The sequence below is a fragment of the Pseudophryne corroboree genome, chromosome 2 (assembly GCF_028390025.1).
Source record: "Pseudophryne corroboree isolate aPseCor3 chromosome 2, aPseCor3.hap2, whole genome shotgun sequence".
Classification (NCBI taxonomy): domain Eukaryota; kingdom Metazoa; phylum Chordata; class Amphibia; order Anura; family Myobatrachidae; genus Pseudophryne; species Pseudophryne corroboree.
The window spans coordinates 753,483,814-753,508,664 of NC_086445.1; the positions used below are offsets into that span (position 1 = coordinate 753,483,814).

Genomic DNA, 24,851 nt, shown 5'->3' on the forward strand with positions numbered 1-24,851 from the left:
ACGGCGCTGTGAAAGACTTGTGGCGCTCTACAAATAAAATGTATTAATAATAATCATTTCAACATTCAAGTGCTCTAAAATTAAATTATATTTGAAAAAAAGTTCAAAATACAGTGCGCAATGAAACAGTAGTGCAGCTCCACAGTAAACGACAAGTGTGCATCCAAAAACACACCAACGGTACAAATGAAACAAAAAAAGTGAATACTAGTGATAGCGCTCTCCAGTAACCATGTTTCATATATCACCCATGTGAAAATGATATAATAGGGTTTGATTCACCATATATTGTAATAGAAACGTCCTCTGAGTTCCTTAGTGTACACCCACAAAAGGATTACTCCATCATTCTTCCTTCCCAGAGACAGTTCAATTATGTTCATGTGTAACTGAACCACCATAGACCTATGGGAATAAGTATAAGCCTCTCCTAATCCTCTTGCAAGGATATTTATGGGAGGTGTTGTGACAGCAACATGGCGATTGGACTTTCCTTCATCAATCACATCCAGGATCTCCTCTGGACTGGACACAAAACGCTCGGTGCAGCCCTGACCCTCTCCATGAGAGAGGGTCAGGGCTGCACCGAGCGTTTTGTGTCCAGTCCAGAGGAGATCCTGGATGTGATTGATGAAGGAAAGTCCAATCGCCATGTTGCTGTCACAACACCTCCCATAAATATCCTTGCAAGAGGATTAGGAGAGGCTTATACTTATTCCCATAGGTCTATGGTGGTTCAGTTACACATGAACATAATTGAACTGTCTCTGGGAAGGAAGAATGATGGAGTAATCCTTTTGTGGGTGTACACTAAGGAACTCAGAGGACGTTTCTATTACAATATATGGTGAATCAAACCCTATTATATCATTTTCACATGGGTGATATATGAAACATGGTTACTGGAGAGCGCTATCACTAGTATTCACTTTTTTTGTTTCTAAAATTAAATTATGCTGAGGAAGGAGCGGAGCTCTTAAGTTCTCTTGCTCTTTGACTACGAAGAGAAGAGTGGTGAGCAGCAAGTGTTTGGCCTGGCCTGGCAAGGTAAGTGAGGAAAGAGAAGAGTGTCTCTCCTTAATTTGGTGGACCACCTCAAAATTTAGATATGGGTCCACAAATTCTTAGATATTACACTATGAATTTGTGAGCATCCCATTTTACAGGTTGAGGAGTATAATTATTTCTTCCTGGAAAGTTAGTCTGAGCCTCTGATATGATTATTGGATCTTATTTTGTCTGTTTGCATAATTCAAATATATATAATTATATATTATGTTGCAGGTCAATTTAAAAAAACATGTTTTAGTAAGACTCATCTCATTTCTGGAAATGCAGCAATAATTGTGTTGTAAATTAATACGCGTTTAGCTGAGTGTGTCACGATCCGGGTATCTGGACGCCATTTCTTACCCTTCAGATGCCTCCTAAGGCTGGCTCAGCGTTCCAGGACCGGATCCCGCTGTTCCTGAGTTTCCACATGCAGAATGTCAGAGTGGTGATTTCATCAGCCGCGGCCTCCGCTGTGCCCGCGTGGTTAAATGTGTCAGTCTGGCGTCTCCTGTCTCCTGTGGCCGGCGTCGCCATTACTGTTTCAATTCTCACATGGATTACAAACCAAACTTCCCTCCAAGTGTCTGCATGGGCGCAGCCATCTTGGATTTTGTCATCTGATCATTTCCACCAATCTGCTGCCTGTATTGTTGATTTGCATAATTGCCTAGCCAACCCCTTCCTTGCTGCAGGTATAAGTAAGCTGTGCCTGAGCAAGGAAGGCGTCAGTGCTTTGGTTGTCTAACCTAGTACCAGTTTGTCTCTCTCCTGTGGTTGTCTTCCAGGTTCCAGCTCCTGTCTCCAGACTTCTGCTATAGAGACCCGCACCAGCATTCCATCTGCGGTGTAGCCTGACTCTCCGATCCATTCTGGACTCACCTGTTTCCAGCTACAACAATCACCTGCTTCCAGCTCAGCTTCCAGCAGTGTACAGCTTCTCTTAAAGGGCCGGTGTCCTTTTCTGCAGTTTACCACTCTCCACCAGTATTATTATTTCACCGCTCTCAAACAATCACCTGCTTCCAGCTCAGCTTCCAGCAGTGTACAGCTTCTCTTAAAGGGCCGGTGTCCTTTTCTGCAGTTTACCACTCTCCACCGGTATTATTATTTCACCGCTCTCAAACTCCAAACTTCATTATTATTTCATCGCTCTCAAGTTCGTTTATTATTTAACTGGTTCCAGCCAGTATCCACTCCGTACCAACAACAGTCTGGTTCCAGCCAGTATCCACAGCAGCCGTTTTACCTTCAGCAGCCCAGCCTTTCCTGGAACATCAGCTGGTACGATCCTGGGTTTTCTCCATTGCTACAGTCAGGCCTGGTAAGGACTTTCCAACTAGAAGATTATAAGAACTGTCTCACACTACCAGTGCCTGTGGCCCTTGCCACCCTGTAGTTCCCAGGAATTGTATTTATCCTCTGTTGACTTTTATGTTTCCTTTTACTGCTGCTGTGTTACGGAGTTTGTCATAATAAACATCATTGACTTTTATCCTGGTTGTCGTGGTCACGCCTTCGGGCAGTTATTCTACATGTTACTTACATGTCTAGGGGTCTGATACAACCTCCCAGGTTCCGTTACATCTCAGCCCCTACAACTGAGGCTGCCTCCCGTCAGCTCAGGCCCTCAGTTGTGACAGTAAGCACTGACCTAATGAATCCAGCCGGAGACCAGGATCAAGCGGCCAGGCCGATGCAAGAACTGGCAGCCCGACTTGAACATCAGGAGGCTGCACAGGGCCACATCATCCGCTGTCTCCAGGATCTCTCTACACGGCTGGATGGGATTCAAACGACCCTCCGTGGACCTGGCACGTCCGGTGCGTCCACTACAGTGACACCAGCTGTAACCCCACCCACCTTACCCATTTCCAGTCCACATCTTCATCTTCCAACGCCAGCAAAATTTGATGGATCTCCAAGGTTCTGCAGGGGATTTCTCAATCAATGTGAAATCCACTTTGAGCTTCTACCTGGCAATTTCTTCAGTGACCGTACCAAAATTGCCTATATCATCTCCCTTCTCAGTGGCTCAGCCCTTGACTGGGCATCACCTTTATGGGAGAAGTCTGATCCCCTGCTATCCTCCTATACTGACTTTGTAGCTACATTCAGGCGCATCTTCGACGAGCCAGGCCGGATAACATCTGCTTCATCTGAGATTCTCCGTTTACGCCAGGGAACACGTACTGTGGGACAGTATCTTATACAGTTTAAAATCCTGGCAACCGAACTGGCATGGAACGACGAGGCCCTGTATGCTGCATTCTGGCATGGCTTATCAGAACGCATCAAGGATGAGTTAGCTACCAGAGACTTGCCCTCTAAGTTGGATGAGCTAATTTCTCTTTGCACGAAGGTTGATCTACGTTTCAGAGAGAGAGAGAGCAACTGAGCGAGGAAGATCATCTACTCCTAAATCTTCTGCTCCTCCTCCTCGTCAACCATCTCCATCCAAGGATGAGCCTATGCAAATTAGTCGTTCTCGTCTATCTCCCGCTGAGCGCCGAAGACGTCTCTCTGAGTCTCTCTGTCTCTACTGTGCAGCTCCGTCGCACACTATCAATGCCTGTCCCAAACGTCCGGGAAACTCCAGATCCTAGCTCGCCAAGGAGAGGGCCGGCTAGGAGTAATGATCTCCTCTCCATCTCCTCATGACTGTAACCTCCCAGTGTCGCTCCAAATTGCTCAACGTTACAGGAACGTCATTGCCCTCCTTGATTCCGGAGCAGCTGGGAATTTCATAACCGAAGCTTATGTTAAACGGTGGTCCCTACCCACCGAGAGACTGTCCTCGTCCATCTCTTTGACTGCCGTGGATGGCAGCAAGATTTTTGACGCAGTCATTTCCTTAAGGACTCTTCCAGTTCGTCTGAGAGTGGGAGTTCTTCATTCTGAGTATATTTCTTTTTTAGTGATTCCAAGAGCCACACATCCAGTGGTTTTAGGCCTTCCATGGCTCCGTCTCCACAACCCATCAATTGACTGGACGACTACGCAAATACTGGCATGGGGTCCCTCCTGTGCTGAGACTTGTTTAGCCAAAGTTCTTCCTGTTTGTTCTTCCTTCCCCAGGTCATCTGATGTTCCGCCTCCTCCATATCAAGACTTCACGGACGTGTTCAGTAAAGCCTCTGCTGATATCCTTCCTCCTCATAGAGAATGGGACTGCCCAATCGACCTCATTCCAGGGAAGGTTCCACCGCGAGGCCGAACTTATCCGTTGTCTCTGCCTGAGACACACTCCATGGAAGAGTACATCAAAGAGAACCTGGCGAAGGGTTTCATCCGACCATCTTCTTCTCCAGCCGGCGCAGGCTTCTTCTTCGTTAAGAAGAAAGACGGTGGTCTGCGTCCGTGCATCGACTACAGAGGTCTGAACGACATTACCGTCAAGAACCGATACCCTTTACCCCTGATTACCGAGCTCTTTGATAGAGTTAGTGGTGCAACTATTTTCACAAAGCTGGACTTGAGGGGTGCCTACAATCTCATCCGAATCCGTGAGGGTGACGAGTGGAAGACCGCCTTTAACACCCGTGACGGACATTATGAGTACCTCGTCATGCCCTTCGGATTGAGCAATGCTCCAGCAGTCTTCCAGCACTTCGTGAATGAGATTTTCAGGGACATCTTGTACCGCCATGTCGTGGTTTATCTAGACGACATCCTCATCTTTGCTAATAATCTCGAAGATCATCGTTTCTGGGTAAAAGAGGTTCTTTCCCGTCTCCGTGTCAATCACCTCTATTGTAAATTGGAGAAGTGTGTGTTTGAAGTTAAAACCATTCCGTTTCTAGGTTACATTGTGTCCGGTTCCGGACTAGAGATGGATCCTGAGAAACTCCAAGCAATCCAGAATTGGCCTATACCCTTAAGCCTCAAAGGGGTCCAGAGGTTCTTAGGGTTCGCCAATTATTATAGAAAATTTATACGAGACTTTTCCACCATTGTGGCGCCTATCACTGCATTAACCAAGAAAGGTGCTAATCCGTCCAAGTGGTCCGAGGAAGCTACACAGGCCTTTCACCTTCTGAAGCAACGGTTCATCTCTGCACCAGTTCTGAAACAGCCCGACACCGACTCTCCTTTTATCTTAGAGGTAGATGTCTCCTCCGTTGGAGTAGGAGCAGTGTTATCCCAGAGGGCCAAAGATGGACATCTACATCCTTGCAGTTTCTTCTCCCGGAAGTTCTCCCCAGCTGAGCGCAACTATGCCATTGGCGATCAGGAGTTGCTAGCCATCAAGCTCGCTCTGGAGGAGTGGAGATACCTGTTGGAGGGAGCTTCCCACTCAATCACCGTTCTTACCGACCACAAAAATCTTTTATATCTCAAAGGCGCACAATGTCTGAATCCTCGTCAGGCCAGATGGGCACTTTTCTTCTCTAGGTTTGACTTTAAACTCCAGTTCTGTCCGGGTTCTCAGAATCGTAAAAGGCCGATGCCCTTTCCCGCTCATGGGAGCAAGAAAATGAGTCCGAGTCTGCAGACAAGCATCCTATTATTAATCCGTTGGCATTCTCCACGGTAGGGATGGACTCTACGCCTCCACCAGGGAAAAGTTTTGTTAAGCCAGTTCTAAGGAAGAAGCTCATGCATTGGGCCCATGCTTCCCGTTTTGCTGGACATACAGGCATTCAGAAAACCCTTGAATTTATTTCTAGGTCCTACTGGTGGCCAACTCTGAAGAAGGACGTTATGGAATTTATTGCCTCCTGCCCAAAGTGTGCCCAACACAAAGTCTCCCGCCAGTCGCCTGCGGGGCAACTGGTTCCATTATCTGTTCCCCATCGACCTTGGACCCATTTGTCGATGGACTTTGTTTCCGATCTACCTATCTGCAACAAGTTTAATACCATCTGGGTGGTAGTTGACCGGTTCACCAAGATGGCACATTTCATCCCTCTCACCGGTCTTCCGTCAGCTTCCAAGTTGGCTCAAGTGTTTATACAAGAGATCTTCCGACTTCACGGTCTTCCTGAAGAGATCATCTCGGATCGTGGAGTACAATTTGTAGCCAAATTTTGGCGAAGTTTGTGTCAAGCCCTCCAAGTCAAGTTAAAGTTTTCCACGGCTTACCATCCTCAGACCAATGGTCAAACCGAGAGGGTGAATCAGGACTTGGAGGCCTTCCTCCGTATATATGTGTCTTCCTCTCAAGATGACTGGGTTCAACTCCTTCCTTGGGCCGAGTTCAGCCACAACAATCGATACCATTCCTCATCTTCTTCTACACCATTCTTCATTAATTATGGATTCCACCCTAAAGTCCCAGAATTCCAACCGCTTCCCGCAACTTCTGTTCCAGCAGTGGATGTCACCTTGCGTCAGTTTTCAAATAACTGGAGGAACGTCCGCGCAGCCCTGCTTAAAGCCTCATTCAGGTATAAGAAGTTTGCCGATAGAAAGCGTAGAGCGGTTCCTGCTCTCAAGGTGGGTGATCGTGTGTGGCTGTCCACGAAGAATTTGAGGTTGAGAGTTCCCAGCATGAAATTTGCACCTCGCTACATCGGACCCTTCAAGATTGAACAAGTCATCAATCCTGTTGCCTACAGGTTACAGTTACCATCCTTCTTGAAAATACCCAGGACATTTCATGTTTCTTTGTTGAAACCGCTGATCCTGAATCGGTTTCATTCCGCACTTCCTCCAGCTCCCAAAGTTCAGACTCAACGGGGAGTCGAGTACGAGGTGGCCAAGATTTTGGACTCACGTTTCCGTTACGGTCAGTTACAATACCTCATTGACTGGAAGGGCTATGGTCCTGAAGAACGCTCTTGGACCAATGCCTCAGACGTCCATGCTCCTGCCTTGGTCCGAAATTTCCATTCCAAGTTTCCTCAAAAGCCAAAGAAGTGTCCTGGGGCCACTCCTAAAGGGGGGGGTGCTGTCACGATCCGGGTATCTGGACGCCATTTCTTACCCTTCAGATGCCTCCTAAGGCTGGCTCAGCGTTCCAGGACCGGATCCCGCTGTTCCTGAGTTTTCACATGCAGAATGTCAGAGTGGTGATTTCATCAGCTGCGGCCTCCGCTGTGCCCGCGTGGTTAAATGTGCGCTTGTCAGTCTGGCGTCTCCTGTCTCCTGTGGCCGGCGTCGCCATTACTGTTTCAATTCTCACATGGATTACAAACCAAACTTCCCTCCAAGTGTCTGCATGGGCGCAGCCATCTTGGATTTTGTCATCTGATCATTTCCACCAATCTGCTGCCTGTATTGTTGATTTGCATAATTGCCTAGCCAACCCCTTCCTTGCTGCAGGTATAAGTAAGCTGTGCCTGAGCAAGGAAGGCGTCAGTGCTTTGGTTGTCTAACCTAGTACCAGTTTGTCTCTCTCCTGTGGTTGTCTTCCAGGTTCCAGCTCCTGTCTCCAGACTTCTGCTATAGAGACCCGCACCAGCATTCCATCTGCGGTGTAGCCTGACTCTCCGATCCATTCTGGACTCACCTGTTTCCAGCTACAACAATCACCTGCTTCCAGCTCAGCTTCCAGCAGTGTACAGCTTCTCTTAAAGGGCCGGTGTCCTTTTCTGCAGTTTACCACTCTCCACCGGTATTATTATTTCACCGCTCTCAAACAATCACCTGCTTCCAGCTCAGCTTCCAGCAGTGTACAGCTTCTCTTAAAGGGCCGGTGTCCTTTTCTGCAGTTTACCACTCTCCACCGGTATTATTATTTCACCGCTCTCAAACTCCAAACTTCATTATTATTTCATCGCTCTCAAGTTCGTTTATTATTTAACTGGTTCCAGCCAGTATCCACTCCGTACCAACAACAGTCTGGTTCCAGCCAGTATCCACAGCAGCCGTTTTACCTTCAGCAGCCCAGCCTTTCCTGGAACATCAGCTGGTACGATCCTGGGTTTTCTCCATTGCTACAGTCAGGCCTGGTAAGGACTTTCCAACTAGAAGATTATAAGAACTGTCTCACACTACCAGTGCCTGTGGCCCTTGCCACCCTGTAGTTCCCAGGAATTGTATTTATCCTCTGTTGACTTTTATGTTTCCTTTTACTGCTGCTGTGTTACGGAGTTTGTCATAATAAACATCATTGACTTTTATCCTGGTTGTCGTGGTCACGCCTTCGGGCAGTTATTCTACATGTTACTTACATGTCTAGGGGTCTGATACAACCTCCCAGGTTCCGGTACATCTCAGCCCCTACAACTGAGGCTGCCTCCCGTCAGCTCAGGCCCTCAGTTGTGACAGAGTGTAGGCACTGGGCAGATGGGAAAGCCTCTGAGGAGCCTATTTTGCATTATTGAGAATTAGGCCCTGTTAATTAATTACTATACCTTATCAATACATATCAGCCAAAAAGGAATGCCTTTCAGCAGTCATTGACAAAAAATTGTCACTGGGACAGCAGCTCAGAAAGAAGCTAATACAGGAAATATCTCTGATATCACCTGTGATAATCTCTTGTTAAATTGACCTGATATATAAATCAGGTGGATACTGTTATCGGCTTAACATGTATCACAATATATAGATACATTTTCTTTTTTTGAATACAGTTTGTATTTTAACATAGCTATGTCGCATTAACAATGTCATAAGTATCATTTTCTCCTTATTACACTTATTGGTGCAACAGTTAACGACACCATATATACCTATTCCTAGAAAAATAAAAATAAAACATATATATATATATACTCTGACATTTTTAGACCATCCCACTTCTACAAATTTAACCCTTTTGATACCATCAAAGTTCTAGCATTTTTTAGCATGTGGGTTAAGGTTTTTGCAACAATTGGGTAAAAGAGCATAACTATTTCTTCATTCTAAGCAAAGGGACTATGGGAATGTGTGACGCTTGGGTCCCTGTAGCCTCTGTCCCCAACCATCCACTTATTATTTGATTTATGTCTGTTTCGCTGCCCTTACAGTGACCCTGAGGGAGGGCTGTGTGGGAAGTTGGTGTGTGAGATTATAGAGAGGGCTGATGTAGCTGTGGGCTCTGCAGAGCGTCTGGAGCCTGAGTATATGCACAGAGACTGATAAATAGCCAGGAGAAAGACATCAGGCTTAATTAGACTTTCAAACTTACAGTGGTGCCTACATCTGGAGATACCAGTGCTCATCCATACTGCATGTAAGTTCAGTATCTCTTACTTACAAACTTTAACCATGATAATATTTGCTATTAAAATATCTAATATTAATGGCAAAATGTATATTTGTGTCACTGATGTGGATTATAAATAGAATTTATTTTATAATATTTATGACTTTTAATATGTACAAACTTATATTTTAGAATATTATGTCATACAAAGTTTACTTGCCTGTTGAACCTATTTATTTAATTTAACAGTTTGTACACAATGTTATAAACAGTAATCTAATCAAGTAATTGGAAGAATTTAGCATTTAACAAGAAATTTGTGAAATTTGTAAAGAATTATATTTTTAAATTATACTTCGATATCAAGTACCATTTGTCATATTTTTGATGATTATTTTTTATTGGAATTGTATAAAATAATTCAAATCTATTGTACATTACATGAAAACTATACAAGCCCTAAAGATTACTGTAGGCCTTTAAAGCCTGCAATTGCGAAATTGGCTTCTAGAATATCTATATGGATTCACTAATTGTTTTATGGGGCAATACAATCTATTTTTTATTGTTTCCAAAGACAAAATATTAAATGAAATGAATTAATAAATATATGACATGTTCATAATGTAAGCTCACAGCTGTTACCATGAGTAATGCAGTAGAACATTTGTAAGATCACTGTACTTAGTAAATGTCCTGGGGACTTTTTTAAGCACTTATTTCTCAATAAGAGAATAGACATGGGAAATCACACTTATTGAAACTTATGAGTAATGCTTGTTTGATGAACACACAGTATGTTTTACTTTACATTTATAGTTGGGAGGCCTTGCAGCAATATAAGGTAAACAAATTGTTTTTCTATGAGGAGCTGTGAGGCAGTATATTTGCTGTCTATGAGAGCTATCATGACTTTAATTTATTAAATAGAAAATTATATTGCTTTATCTTGAAATTCACTTAAAAATAACTGTATAGTTAATACCTTTTGTTTTAATAATACCATTGCATTGTAATTCTTTAGAATAAATTAAACTCTAATAAATAACAATGTAGAAGGAAATTGTTATTTTGCTTTGCTCATGTTTATTAAGGTGGCTGCATTTTTAGAGTGTTGGGTTTTCATTAATGCACCTCACGCCTTTTAGTAGTAATGTGCACAGAGATTATAAGTGGTCATAAATCTAATTAATATCATGTGACTGACATGACACGAATGATGCCCATTGCCTTAACTCAACTAAACGTATTCATGTGTAGTGTGTATCTATCTATCTATCTATCTATCTATCTATCTATCTATCTATCTATCTATCTATCTATCTATCTATCTATCTAGAAAACAAATGCTTGTTTGGGAAGAAATAGGTAATATATTGTTGTATACAGAATACAGAACACAGAATAGTAAATCTGTCACGTGGAGAACAGGTGTGATATAGTGAAAGGTCAAGAAACAATAGTACACAACTGGAGAAATCAGAACAGCAATGTGATCAATTCCTTGGGAGAACAATGTATCAGGTCAGGTGTGGGCAGCATTGTGGGTATTTGGTGCCACTGTTTGTAACATGCACGTGTGTGAATGTGTGACACTTAAGCAGAATGTATTACGCAGTCTTATTTCAGTGTTTGTCCTTACAACTTTTCTTTTAATTTTGATTATTTAATTCCAAAACATTTTCAATTTTATAATAAACAGTAAATAGTTTATTACAAAATTAACAATTTTATTTTAACCAGAGGAGACCAAACTGGCAACTGATGGTGCCACTATTAAGTGCTAACTGGATTTTATCAGAGCTACTGTAGTGTGCCAGCTGCCATTATATCTATATTATATTGAAGCTAATGTGCTGTGGAGGCCTAGGGGCATATTCAATTAATTAATTGTTGGGTAATTACGGCGTGGTGAATGACTGTTACATTTAATCGCCTTTTCCCCTTGCCTAAAACAGAGGATTACTTTGTGGAATCAATTGGTTTTCCTCTGCTTGAACCCTTATTGTGGCATTTTCTTTTGGAAAGTGTCAGGAAACGTACACCCTTGGGGAGTTCGATTTCCTGCAGATTGGATCAGACTGGCGCAGTAATTAGCCGCAGGTAAACCACACAGCTAATTGAATATGTCCACTAGTCTATTTCTTCTCAGTGCTTTCTGTGTCATCCAAGCACCACTCTTTATTTTCCTCCTTCACCCTTAGGATAAACAGCCTTAAATAAATCTTTAAAGCTTTAAATCAACCACCTGCATCACTGAAATCTTGCCACTCCCCACATTTCCTAAGCTATTATATTTGGCCCTGTGATAGTAGATAGTAGTGCATACAGAGTTTAAATTATTTTAATATATATATATATATATATATATATCCCTTTGCTGAAAACTTACAGAAACACTATCTTTATCATAAATGAACTATAAATGAGGATTTACGTTGATAAATGAGCATATTTTTAATTGGAAAATATAAATCCTAATTATCTATCCTATTAAATCTCTTCCTAAACAGCAACATTGGCAAACTAAAATAAAATTAGCACAAATATTACACAGCATATGAACTCATAATATATAAATGAATGTTGCATTTATGAGCTAAACATCTGGGAACAATTTAAAGTATGTACAGTATATAAGAGTATCAATAAAATGAGGTACATATTTTTATCCATTTTTAACTAGTAAAATGTACAACTAGGGCAAAAGTATACCATTGTTTGTATCTATATCCCAGTGCACAGGATCCCAGTGGTCAGAATACCAACAGCGGCATCACAATGTTCAAACATCTGATGGATTTTGTTAATTATTTAAACCCTAACCCTAATTCTAACCCTATAACCCACCCCTCCTGCAGCCTAGCCCTAACCGCCCCCCTCCAACCCCATAGCCTTACTCTAAACGTCCACCTATTGCCTAACCCTAAACCTAAACACAGTACTTACTTTGACATACGTCATGATTCTGACCATCGGGCACTTGAGCGCTGGGATATTAACACATATTCAGTATACCATTATAATTTAGAAAACAATTGTTTCCCCTTACATTTATTTCTATAACAACATAAAAGACTGAGGGGCAGATTTATTAAGCCTGGTGAAGTGATAAATTTACCATCATATTTACCATTTCTCCTTTTTTTGTTTTTATCAGGCTGCCATCATTTATAATTTGCACTATGATGTATAATCATGGAATATGTCATAGTAACCAAAGCCACATGAAGTAGTGAGCATAGAGCTATTGGTTTCCTTCTAAACTTTACTGTCTCTTCATTGTGACATCCTCCTCCACATTCTTCCCCCTCTGGCATCACATGATATGCTGAATTCTGTGTGAGCTTGTGTTTGTTTCTGGCAGCCATTCATGGTTTAGTTAATAAGAATACCAACAGAGGAGGCTATTCAAATGTTTGCGAGGTGTGGAATACTAATGGGCGTCTATTGGAGCTATTCAAATGTTGCTCCGATGAGACGCCCATTAGCCGCAGCAGTCACATTTCAGCTCACAGAGGCTGCAAGCTGAAATGTGTGAAAAGTTTGCTGTTCGGGGCGACCACACAGGACTTTTCCCTGTCGCGCCCATTAGTTTAGATGGGTTTTGCTGCTTTACGCGGCTATAGCCTGTCTAATTGGGCGCATAAAGCATGATAATTAAGGGGGGCCAAGAACAATTGGATAGCAACAATAGGCACCCTTTAATTATTGCTAAAGAACGAATATTTGAATAACGCCCTTAGTGTTCATTAAATATTAAGTGTTGATTAAATATTTAGAAAAAGAAAAACTATAATACATAGAGATATATAGACGAATGGCATGTGTGAAATAAGAGGTTTAGTTTCTGGCATAGTTGTGAAGAAAGGAAATATTGACATGAAAAGAAGCATACCAGTATATAGTTATTCCATAATACTGTAGAAGAAAGTATGTTACAAGTTAGACGTATGATCTATAAAAAGAAAAAATATACCCGTCACAATAATTGTTTGTGTCGCCTTATTTACAGTATATGTGGTGCTTGCTTGTAAACAATCATTCTGTGCAGTCCCTTCTTGGCATATATGTATTTATATTGGTACTGTATGAATAGAAGGTGCTTATATACTGGTTCTGTGGGTAACATTAAATATGAATTTCTTTCTTAATTTGGGTGAAAGGGAAAGTCAAAGAACACTCATTGCTATGCAGTCCACTCATACACATGTACATGATCAAATATTACCTTCATTTACACATGCATCTACTTGGGCACAAGTTATGAGATGGGGGCTAGTGTTAGTGTGCATGGTATTTAATCCTTCTCTGTGCCGTTGTTTACAACAAGCAAATCAATGACTCAACTGGCAAAAATATTACTTCACCATCTACTATTCTTTCACATTCCCTGATCTACTGAATGTCTACTCAGTACAAACAAACACAGGGACAAAGGGGTCTATGTACTAAGCCCTAGAGAGAGATAAGGTGGAGAGAGATAAACTACCAACCAATCAGCTCCTGCAATTTTTCAAACACAGCCTGTAACATGGCAGTTTGGAGCTGATTGGCTGGTACATAGACTCCTTAGATAGTTGGATTAAGTAAAATGGTGGTAGTTGCTGGGGAATGTCCCTACTGATGCATTAGTCTTGGTGTAGTTGGCATTGTCTTAACTCACACAAAAATGGATAAAACTTTTTAATTACTAAATTAAGTATACCATTGTTCTTAAGTTACAAAGTTCTGAATACAAAAAGATCCACTTTTTCCTGGTGGCACCACTAAGGAGTATCTTTTTTCAATGTTTCTGTTAAATAGCGTTTAAGTCATACTTGCCGACTTCCTAGCTGACCCCTAGGTGGGGGCAACCAGGTCGGCTCAGCAGTGGCGCATGTCACTGGAAAGTGGAAGGGTTGGTGAGTGTGGTGATGCGATTGCATTATTGTGGCCCCGCCCTTGCTACCCAATGCCATGATTACCGGCTTTATGAAGCATAGACTGAGGATCACCAACTTTCACTCTGTGAGTGGGAGACTGCGGGTGGGTGGCGGCCACCTCCGGCAGACTTGCCCACTTTTCCAGGCGGCCGGGGCGCACCACCTGATTTTTGTAATCCTCCATGTCTTTCAGGGGGAGTAAGCAAGTATGTTTTAAGTTTATTCTCTCTTTCACTCATTTTAGAGAAAACCTTTTTTCTGGTCTTTTCCCAAAAGCAAAATGGATGATATAATGTATATTCTTGATAAATGACAACATACAGAATAATAGTTTAACTAAAACGTAAACAGTTTTGTTTTGGCTTATTCTTGTCTCTTATAAATAACATCCATAATGTCTATCTACTTTACATATAAACATGATGCTTAAGTTGATGGAAGAATGTTTATTTTAATTACTAAGCTACAATTATTTGGATGTATTATATAAATGACCTAAAATATGTTACTATGAGACAATGAATGCAATCTGAGACTAATCAGAAATGTGAAATGTTAGTTGTTTACTATAGACTATAAAAAAATGCTACTTTCCTTTTGTTGGTTTTCTATTAGAAGTTCTAGAATAGAATCAAAAAATGTTTTCAAGAATTTTCCTGAGCACCAGAAATTGGGCAATTGGTGCTCATGTTTTTTTAAAGTAAGGCAGAATAAACTACAAAAATATCAGTGTTAAAGGTAAAGTATCGCTATTATAGGTAATGTGTTTTACATTCTCCCTGCTTAATTACATTTACCAGCTTCTATTAGATCTGGTTGACATGCATCCAGGCCATTACTGAAACTTGATTAATTGCCAAACAGCCATTATTTGACAAAAATCCTGAGAAGGTTTTAGCAGAACAGTAGCATCAAAACAACAATTAGAATAATACATTATTTTTAATGCAGTGCTGTTTCAATTATTTTAATTAAAACAAAAAAGTACTTGTTCATTATCTGGGCGCCATATGGATGTCCCAAAGATGTTACACATAACTTTTGAAAAGTATCTCTAACTACTGTTTTTTAAATCCGCTGCTGACAGCCTTAGGGGGAGATGTACTAAGCAATCAAAAGAGTGGAGAAGTGAGCCAGTGGACAAGTTGCTCATGGCAACCAATCAGCACTGAAGTAACATTTATAATTTGCATACAATAAAATTATACAGAGCACTGGCTCATTTCTCTACTCTTATCACTACTTATTACATCTCCCCCCCAGTCAGTATGGGGCAGATTCAGAAAGGAATGCAACAGCACAGCCAAGGCTGCCATCAGATATTGTGGGGCCCGGGACTGACAAAATAAGCACCCCCTCACCCCCCAAAAATGAAATAAAAATAAAATGAAATTAAAAAATATATATATAAAAATTTCTTAATAAAAATAAGAAGAATTTACTCACTGGTAATTCTATTTCTCGTAGTCCGTAGTGGATGCTGGGTACTCCGTAAGGACCACGGGGTATAGACGGGCTCCGCAGGAGACTGGGCACTCTTAAAAGAAAGATTAGGTACTATGGCCCTCATTCCGAGTTGTTCGCTCGCAAGGCGAATGTAGCAGAGTTACACACGCTAAGCCGCCGCCTACTGGGAGTGAATCTTAGCTTCTTAAAATTGCGACCGACGTACGCGCAATATTGCGATTACAAACGAGTTAGCAGTTTCAGAGTAGCTCCAGACTTACTCTGCCTGTGCGATCATTTCAGTGCTTGTCGTTCCTGGTTGACGTCACAAACACACCCAGCGTTCGCCCAGGCACTCCCACCGTTTCCCCGGCCACTCCTGCGTTTTTTCCGGAAACGGTAGCGTTTTCAGCCACACGCCCCTGAAACGCCGTGTATCCGCCCAGTAACACCCATTTCCTGTCAATCACATTACGATCGCCGGAGCGAAGAAAAAGCCGTGAGTAAAAATACTTTCTTCATAGTAAAGTTACTTGGCGCAGTCGCAGTGCGAACATTGCGCATGCGTACTAAGCGGATTTTCACTGCGATGCGATGAAAAATACCGAGCGAACAACTCGGAATGAGGGCCTATATCTGGTGTGCACTGGCTCCTCCCTCTATGCCCCTCCTCCAGACCTCAGTTAGGGAAACTGTGCCCGGAAGAGCTGACATTACTAGGAAAGGATTTGGAATCCAGGGGAAGACTCATACCAGCCACACCAATCACACCGTACAACTCGTGATAACTATACCCAGTTAACAGTATGAACAATAACTGAGCCTCTCTCAACAGATGGCTCATACAATAACCCTTTAGTTAAGCAATAACTATATACATCTATTGCAGAGAGTCCGCACTTGGGACGGGCTCCCAGCATCCACTACGGACTACGAGAAATAGAATTACTGGTGAGTAAATTCTTATTTTCTCTGACGTCCTAGTGGATGCTGGGTACTCCGTAAGGACCATGGGGATTATACCAAAGCTCCCAAACGGGCGGGAGAGTGCGGATGACTCTGCAGCACCGAATGAGCAAACTCAAGGTCCTCCTCAGCCAGGGTATCAAACTTGTAGAATTTTGCAAAAGTGTTTGAACCCGACCAAGTAGCAGCTCGGCAAAGTTGTAAAGCCGAGACCCCTCGGGCAGCCGCCCAAGAAGAGCCCACCTTCCTCGTGGAATGGGCTTTTACTGATTTAGGATGCGGCAGTCCAGCCGCAGAATGTGCAAGCTGAATGGTGCTACAGATCCAGCGAGCAATAGTCTGCTTTGAAGCAGGAGCACCCAGCTTGTTGGGTGCATGCAGGATAAATAGCGAGTCAGTTTTTCTGACTCTAGCCGTCCTGGAAACATAAAGTTTCAGGGCCCGGACTACGTCCAGCAACTTGGAATCCTCCAAGTCCCTAGTAGCCGCAGGCACCACAATAGGTTGGTTCAAATGAAACGATGATACCACCTTAGGGAAAAATTGGGGACGAGTCCTCCATTCTGCCCTTTCCATATGGAAGATCAGATATGTGCTTTTACATGACAAAGCCGCCAATTCTGACACACGCCTAGTCCAAGCTAAGGCCAAAAGCATGACCACTTTCCACGTGAGATATTTTAGCTCCACGGTCTTAAGTGGCTCAAACCAGTGGGATTTTAGGAATCCAACACACGTTAAGATCCCAAGGTGCCACTGGAGGCACAAAAGGGGCTGAATATGCAGCACCCCTGTAACAACGTCCGAACTTCAGGCAGTGAAGCCAGTTCTTTTTGAGAGAAAAAGGGATAGGGCCGAAATCTTGGCCTTTATGGATCCTAACTTTAGGCCCATAGTCACTCCTGACCGTAGGAAGTGCAGGAATCGACCCCCCTGGAATTCCTCTGTAGGGCCTTCCCGGCCACACACCAAGCAACCTATTTTCGCCATATACAGTGAAAAAGTCTTGCTGTCACGTCTTTCCTAGCCTTTATCAGCGTAGGAATAACTGCATCCGGAATGCCCTTTTCCGCTAGGATCCGGCGTTCAACCGCCATGCCATCCAACGCAGCCGCGGTAAGTCTTGGATCAGACAGGGTCCCTGTTGCAACATGTCCTGACTGAGAGGCAGAGGCCATGGGTCCTCTGAGACCATTTCTTGCAGTTCCGGGTACCGAGTCCTTCTTGGCCAATCCGGAGCAAAGAATATTGTTCACACTCCTCCGTTTATTACAATTCTCAGCCCTTGGGTCTGAGAGGAAAAGGAGGGAATATATAGACCGACTGGAACACCCACGGTGTTACTAGTGCGACCACAGCTATCGCCTGAGAGTCCCTTGACCCAGCGTAAAACCTTTTTTTATCTTTTTATTGAGGTGGGACGCCATGTAGTCCACCTGAGGCAGTTTCCATCAATTTGCAAAACTGCGTGAAGACTTCCTGATGAAGTCACCACTTTCCCGGGTAGAGGTCGTGTCCACTCCCAGAATGAACACTGCTGACAGTGCGCTTACTTGATTCTCCGCCCAGCGAAGAATTCTGGTGGCTTCTACCCTCGCCACCCTGCTCCTTGTGCCGCCCTGGCGGTTTACATGAGCCCCTGCGGTCTGACTGGATCAGAACCGGTTGGTCGCGAAGCAGGAACTCCGCTTGACTTAGGGCGTTGTATATGGCCCTTAGTTCCAGGATATTGATGTGAAGGCAAGTCTGTTGGCTTGACCACAAACCTTGGAATTTTCTTCCCTGTGTAACTGCCCCCCACCCTCGGAGGCTTGCATCCGTGGTCACCAGGACCCAGTCCTGAATGCCGAATCTGCGGCCCTCGAGAAGGTGAGCACTCCGCAGCCACCACAGGAGAGACACCCTGGCCCTGGGGGATAGGGTGATTAACCGATGCATCTGAAGATGTGATCCGGACCACTTGTCCAGTAAGTTCCATTGTCCTTGCATGGAACCAGCCGAAGGGGATGGCCTCGTATGATGCCATCATCCTTCCCAGGACTCGAGTGCAGTGATGCACTGACACCTGTTTTGGTTTTCAATAGATTCCTGACCAGTGTCATGAGCTCCTGAGCTCTCTCTATCAGGAGATAAACCCTCTTCTGGTCTGTATCTAGGATCATGCCTAGGCGAGGCAGATGAGCTGTAGGAACCAACTGCGACTTCGGAATATATAGAATCCAGTCGTGTTGCCGTTTCACTTCCAGAGAAGGTGATACGCTGTCCAGCAACTGCTCTCTTGATCTCGCTTTTATGAGATCATCCAAGTATGTGATAATAGTGACACCTTGCTTCCGCAGGAGCACCATCATATCCGCCATTACCTTGGTGAAATTGGTAATGACAATCCCGTACCGCAATTCTGAGGTACGCCTGATGAGGTGGATAAATGGGGACACGAAGGTATGCATCCCTTATGTCCCGATTCATTTCAGGCTTGCAATGACCGCTCTTAGCGATTCCATCTTGAACCTGAACCTTTTCAGGTATATGTTCAGGTATTCTAATACAATATGGGTCTAACCGAACCGTCTGGTTTCGGGATTATAACATGGTGGAATAATAACACCCTCTTGTTGAAGGAGGGGACCCTTGACCACCACCTGTTGAAGATACAATTTACGAATTGCAGTTAACACTGGCTCCCTCTCTTGGGGGGAAGCCCGCCGGGTCCTCGGTGAGGGGGCATCTTCTCACAGTCCAGCCTGTATCCCTGCGATACAATTTCTATGCCCAGGGATCTAACAGGGAGTGAACCCACTTGTGGCTGAACTTACGAAGGCGTGTCCCCACCGGGCCTAGCTCCGCCTGTGGAGCCCCAGCGACATGCGGTGGATTTTTGTAGAGGCCGGGGAGGATTCTGTTCCTGGGGACTAGCTGTGTTGTACAGCTTCTTTCCTCTGCCCCCGGCTCTGACAAGAAAGGACGCACCTCAGACTTTCTTGTTTCTTTATTCAAAAAGCTGCATTTAATAATGTCGTGCTTTCCTAGGCTGTGCAGGAATATAAGGCAAAATATCAGAATTACCAGCTATAGCTGTGGAGACCAGGCCCGAGAACCTTTCTCCACACAATCCTCAGCCTTCCATATGCCTCTTAAGTCGGCATCATCTGTCCAATGTATATTCTACAGGACACGTCAAGCAGAAATCGACATAGCTTTTGTCTCTAGGACCCAGTATACTCATGTCCCTTTGGGCATGCTTTATAATTATATATCTATTACTTAAGACAGCATCTTAAAATATTTATATGCATACTAGGGTCTCAATCTCTGCTGATAAGGTACCTGTCCACGCTGCCACAGCGCTATAAACCCATACCGACACAATCGCCGGTCTGGGTAGTATACTAGAATGTGCACACTATCTGCAGGATCCCTGAGAATAGCTAGTGCAAACAGGACACCCAAGGGGAAGATTCTCAACACATCCTGGCCCTAGTGGGGAAAGGATACAGCCTGAGAATTCTCTTGTGGGAAGCTGCCGTCTCTTGTCTGGAGATTCCCGCTCTTTTTCCTCATGAGAGGAGGGAAATTTACCTCAGCATTCTTCCCCTTAACATGTGTACTCTCGTGTCAGGGACAGATGAGTCATCAGTGATATGCAAATCATCTTTTATTCCAATAATCATATATTGAATATCTTTTAGCCCTCTTTGCTGTAACTTTGCATTATCGTAGTCGACAGTGGAGTTAAACTCCGTGTCGATACTTTGTTATTTTGGATAGTGAACATAGAGAGACTCTGAAGGACTCTGTGACATAGGGACAGACCAGGGTAGATTTCCTTTCTGTTCCCTAACCTTTTGTGCAATAATTTTACCTCAGCACTTACACATATCCAAACAGGTGTCGGCGTTGTTGACGGAGACACCCTCCCACACACATATCCGCTCTATCACCTCCTTAGAGGAGCCTTTTACCTCAGACATGTCGACACACGCGTACCGACACACCACACACACAGGGGATGCTCTATTTGAAGACAGTTCCCCCACCAGGCCCTTTGGAGAGACAGAGAGAGAGTATGCCAGCACACACCACAGCGCTATATAATACAGGGATGTACACTATACTGAGTGATTTTTCCCCTATAGCAGCTTATATACACAGTTTTGCGCCTAAATTTATGTGCCCCCCCCCCTCTCTTTTTTACCCTTTGTGTACCAGGATACTGCAGGGGAGAGCCTGGGGAGCTTCCTTCCAGCTGAGCTGTGAAGAGAAAATGGCGCCGGTGTGCTGAGGAAGAAGGCCCGGCCCCCTCAGCGGCGGGCTTCTGTCCTTTTATGTACTTTAATGGCGGGGGTTAATGCACATATACAGTTTATCAGACTGTATTATGTGCTTTTCGCCAAGTAAGGTAATCTAATTGCTGCCCAGGGCGCCCCCCCCAGCGCCCCCACCCATCAGTGACCGGAGTGTGTGGTGTGCTAAGGGAGCAATGGCGCACAGCTGCAGTGCTGTGCGCTACCTTAATGAAGACCGGAGTCTTCAGCCGCCGATTTTCAACTTCTCTTCGTTCTTCTGGCTCTGCAAGGGGGACGGCGGTGCGGCTCCGGGACCGGACGACCGAGGACTGGGCCTGTGTTCGATCCCTCTGGAGCTAATGGTGTCCAGTAGCCTTAGAAGCCCAAGCTAGCTGCAAGCAGGTAGGTTCGCTTCTCTCCCCTCAGTCCCACGTAGCAGTGAGTCTGTTGCCAGCAGATCTCACTGAAAATAAAAAACCTAACAAATACTTTCTTTTCTAGGAAGCTCAGGAGAGCCCCTAGGGTGCATCCAGCTCTGGCCAGGCACAGATACTAACTGAGGTCTGGAGGAGGGGCATAGAGGGAGGAGCCAGTGCACACCAGATAAAGTACCTAATCTTTCTTTTAAGAGTGCCCAGTCTCCTGCGGAGCCCGTCTATACCCCGTGGTCCTTACGGAGTACCCAGCATCCACTAGGACGTCAGAGAAAAATATATATTTACAAAAAAATTCCTCTGCACATATACATGCCCCCACAGTTATGTCCCTGTCACCATATTATGCCCCACACAGTAATGCCCCTGACAACATATTATACCCCCACATTAATGCCCTTGTCACCATATTATGCCCCACACAGCAATGCCCCTGACAACATAGTATGCCCTCATATTAATGACCTTGTCACCTTATTATGCCCACACAGTAATTATGCCAGTACCTGCTCATTGTCAAGGTTCTGCTCATTGTCAGGGGATCCCCACCCCCCACCCCCAGCCACCACTGCCGATGCGGGTCTACCATCCCGACGGGGGCTGCTGTTCGCGCCTGCCTGCTTCAAACTATTGCAAATGTCTCTCCAAAAATGTCCGCCGCCTCAGAGTAGACAGTTATTAAAAGTCTCCTCTAGTATCTTTAACAACTGTCTCCTCTGAGGCAGTGGCCATTTTGAGAGGGACATTTTGAATAGAACACTGTGGACAGGCGGAAGGTGGCGGATGGATGAGGACAGACGGGGATGGGCTGTGGCCGGCGGACGGCCCGGGCCCTCCGCTCTCTGTCAGAGACAGCTGTGCCCCCAGTACACCCCTGGTGGCAGCCATTATTTATTAACAGTTTCTTATATAGCGCAGCATATTCCATTGCGCTTTACAATTGGAAACACCAACGATAACACAAAACTGGGTAATAACAAACAGTCATAGAGGTAGGAAGATCCTGCTCATAAGCTTACAATCTATTGGACAGTGCCGTAACTAGGTATGTGCCGGCGGTGCCTGGCACACAGCGCATGTGCACTGAGGGCACAGGACCGCCGGCAACACCTGTGGGTTCCCGCTGCTCAGTGCTCGTCTGCAGAAGCACTGTAGCTGCAGCGGCGGAGCAGGACACTAGATGTGATTGCCGTATGTCCGGTCCTGTGCCTCCTTGTCTCCCAGGCCACCTGTCTGTGCTTAAAGGGGGCGTGACCACGGGTCCGCAATTAGGCCACACCCCCGACTTTGCTGTTTGGTCTGTCTGCATCAGTCTCTGCTACAGCTCTCCTTGAGGTAAAGTTGGCACGAGGGGAGGGGAGGGGGGATGTGTGTGTGGTGTGACTGTAGGTGACAGGCTGTGTGTGTGTGTGTGTGTGTGTGTGTGTGTGTGTGTGTGTGTGTGTGTGTGTGTGTGTAGGGACTGTCTGCCACAATGTGTAATATGGGGAAGCTGTCTGCCGTAATGTGTAAAACAGGGGGCGCTGTCTGCCGTAATGTGTAAAACAGGGGACGCTGTCTGCCGTAATGTGTAAAACAGGGGACGCCGTCTGCCGTAATGTGTAAAACAGGGGATGCTGTCTGCCGTAATGTGTAAAACAGGGGACGCTGTCTGCCGTAATGTGTAATAAGGGGGCTGCTGTCTGCCGTAATGTGTAATGAGGGGACGCTGTCTGCCGTAATGTGTAAAAAGAGGACGCAGTCTGCCGTAATGTGTAATATGGGGACGCAGTCTGCTGTAATGTGTAATAAGGGTACGCTGTCTGCCGTAATGTGTAATAAGGGGACGCTATCTGCCGTAATGTGTAATAAGGGGACGCTATCTGCCGTAATGTGTAATAAGGGGACGCTATCTGCCGTAATGTGTAATATGGGGACGCAATCTGCCGTAATGTGTAATAAGGGGATGCTGTCTGCTGTAATGTGTAATAAAGGTACGCTGTCTGCCGTAATGTATAATAAGCGGACGCTGTCTGCCGTAATGTGCAATAAGGGGGACGCTCTCTGCCGTAATGTGTAATAAGGGGACGCAGTCTGCCGTAATGTGTAATATGGGGACACAATCTGCCGTAATGTGTAATAAGGGGATGTTGTCTGCCGTAATGTGTATTATGGGGACGCTGTCTGCCGTAATGTGTATTATGGGGATGCTGTCTGCCATAAAGTGTAAAACAGGGGAAGCTCTCTGCCGTAATGTGTAATAAGGGGACGCTGTCTGCCGTAATGTGTAATAAGGGGACGCAATCTGCCGTAATGTGTAATATGGGGACGCAATCTGCCGTAATGTGTAATAAGGGGATGCTCTCTGCCGTAATGTGTAAAAAGGTGGACGCTGTCTGCCGTAATGTGTAAAAAGGGGACGCTATCTGCCGTAATGTGTAATAAGGGGACGCTGTCTGCCGTAATGTTTAATAAGGGGACGCAATCTGCTGTAATGTGTAATATGGGGACGCAATCTGCCATAATGTGTAATAAGGGGATGCTGTCTGCCGTAATGAGTAAAAAGGGGGACGCTGTCTGCCATAATGTGTAAAAAGGGGACGCTGTCTGCCGTAATATGTTAAAAAGTGAACCTGTCTGCCATAATATGTAAAAGGGGCTCTACCTGGTGTAGTGGTGCTACTGTGTGGCGTAATTTGAATAATAGAGACTACTGTGCACAGTAATATGAATTGGTATTATTTTGTGGCCACACCCCTTCCCCATGAAGCCACGTCCCTACATATTTTTTGCGCGCCTACGCCGCGCACTGCCCCTGTTTTGCATTGGGGGGGGGGCGCCGTGGCTGTTTCTTGCACACAGCGCTAAAATGTCTAGTTACGGCACTGCTATTGGATTTATACTTCTTTGGCCAGTGAAGCTGCATCGGAGGACACAGACACAGAATGCCTAGATAACGGGGCTAACACGTGCCCGTTTTTGAGAATGCTAATGCCCCCACATGTCAATCATGCTGCAGTTTCCCGTTGTTGCATCCACAGATTTGCACAATCATTGGAGATTGGAAATTTTGTGTTTACATACATAGCTGAATAAGACCCCATGTCTGTCAGTCCGCAAGTGTATAATTAATTACCAAAAGTAAAAAAAGAAAACTTTGTTATCACAAGTGTGTAAGTATTGTATATCATTTACATACTATCTATATTTTAAATATTCTCCACATGGAAGGGTATTTTTATAATACAATATAAAAACATACTTAGATATTAACAGTTTGCTTCTTAATAAGTTGCCAGGTCCTGATGGACTTAATGGGAATTATTATAAGATATTAAAAGATGACATCATTCCATCATTCTCCTCTTACATGCCCATTACACTCCTAAACAAGGATTAGAAAATGTTGTCAAAAATTTTAGCCACTCGCCTGCAAGTAATTCTCCCATCTCTTTTAACATCACATGAGTTGGGTTTTACCCATGGGAGACATATATAGTTCTAAATGTTCATTTAGCGGTAGCAGCTTTATATTCCTCAGCAACTCAAAGACACTCTTCTAATATACTGTTAAGCTTAGACGCCGAGAAGGCATTTGATAAAATTTTGTGGGCCCATTTATATACTGTCTTACAAAGGAGAGGGTTTGGTTCTTCTTTTATTAATATGATCAAATATTTTTATA

At 44.3% G+C, this 24,851-nt stretch overlaps 1 protein-coding gene across 3 annotated transcripts in view; it reads left to right on the plus strand.

The window, feature by feature from the left end:
- Positions 1-8,884: 8,884 nt before the first annotated feature.
- LOC135047335 (bile acid receptor-like) overlaps positions 8,885-24,851 on the plus strand; it is a 116,030-nt gene continuing 100,063 nt past the window's right edge. The window contains exon 1 of one of the 3 annotated variants that reach the window (XM_063955441.1): positions 8,885-9,157. The gene's annotated coding sequence lies outside the window, so the exon portion shown is untranslated. Of the gene's footprint in view, positions 9,158-9,953; positions 9,975-24,851 lie in introns of those variants that run through there. The other 2 variants (XM_063955442.1, XM_063955445.1) reach the window with 2 other exon arrangements.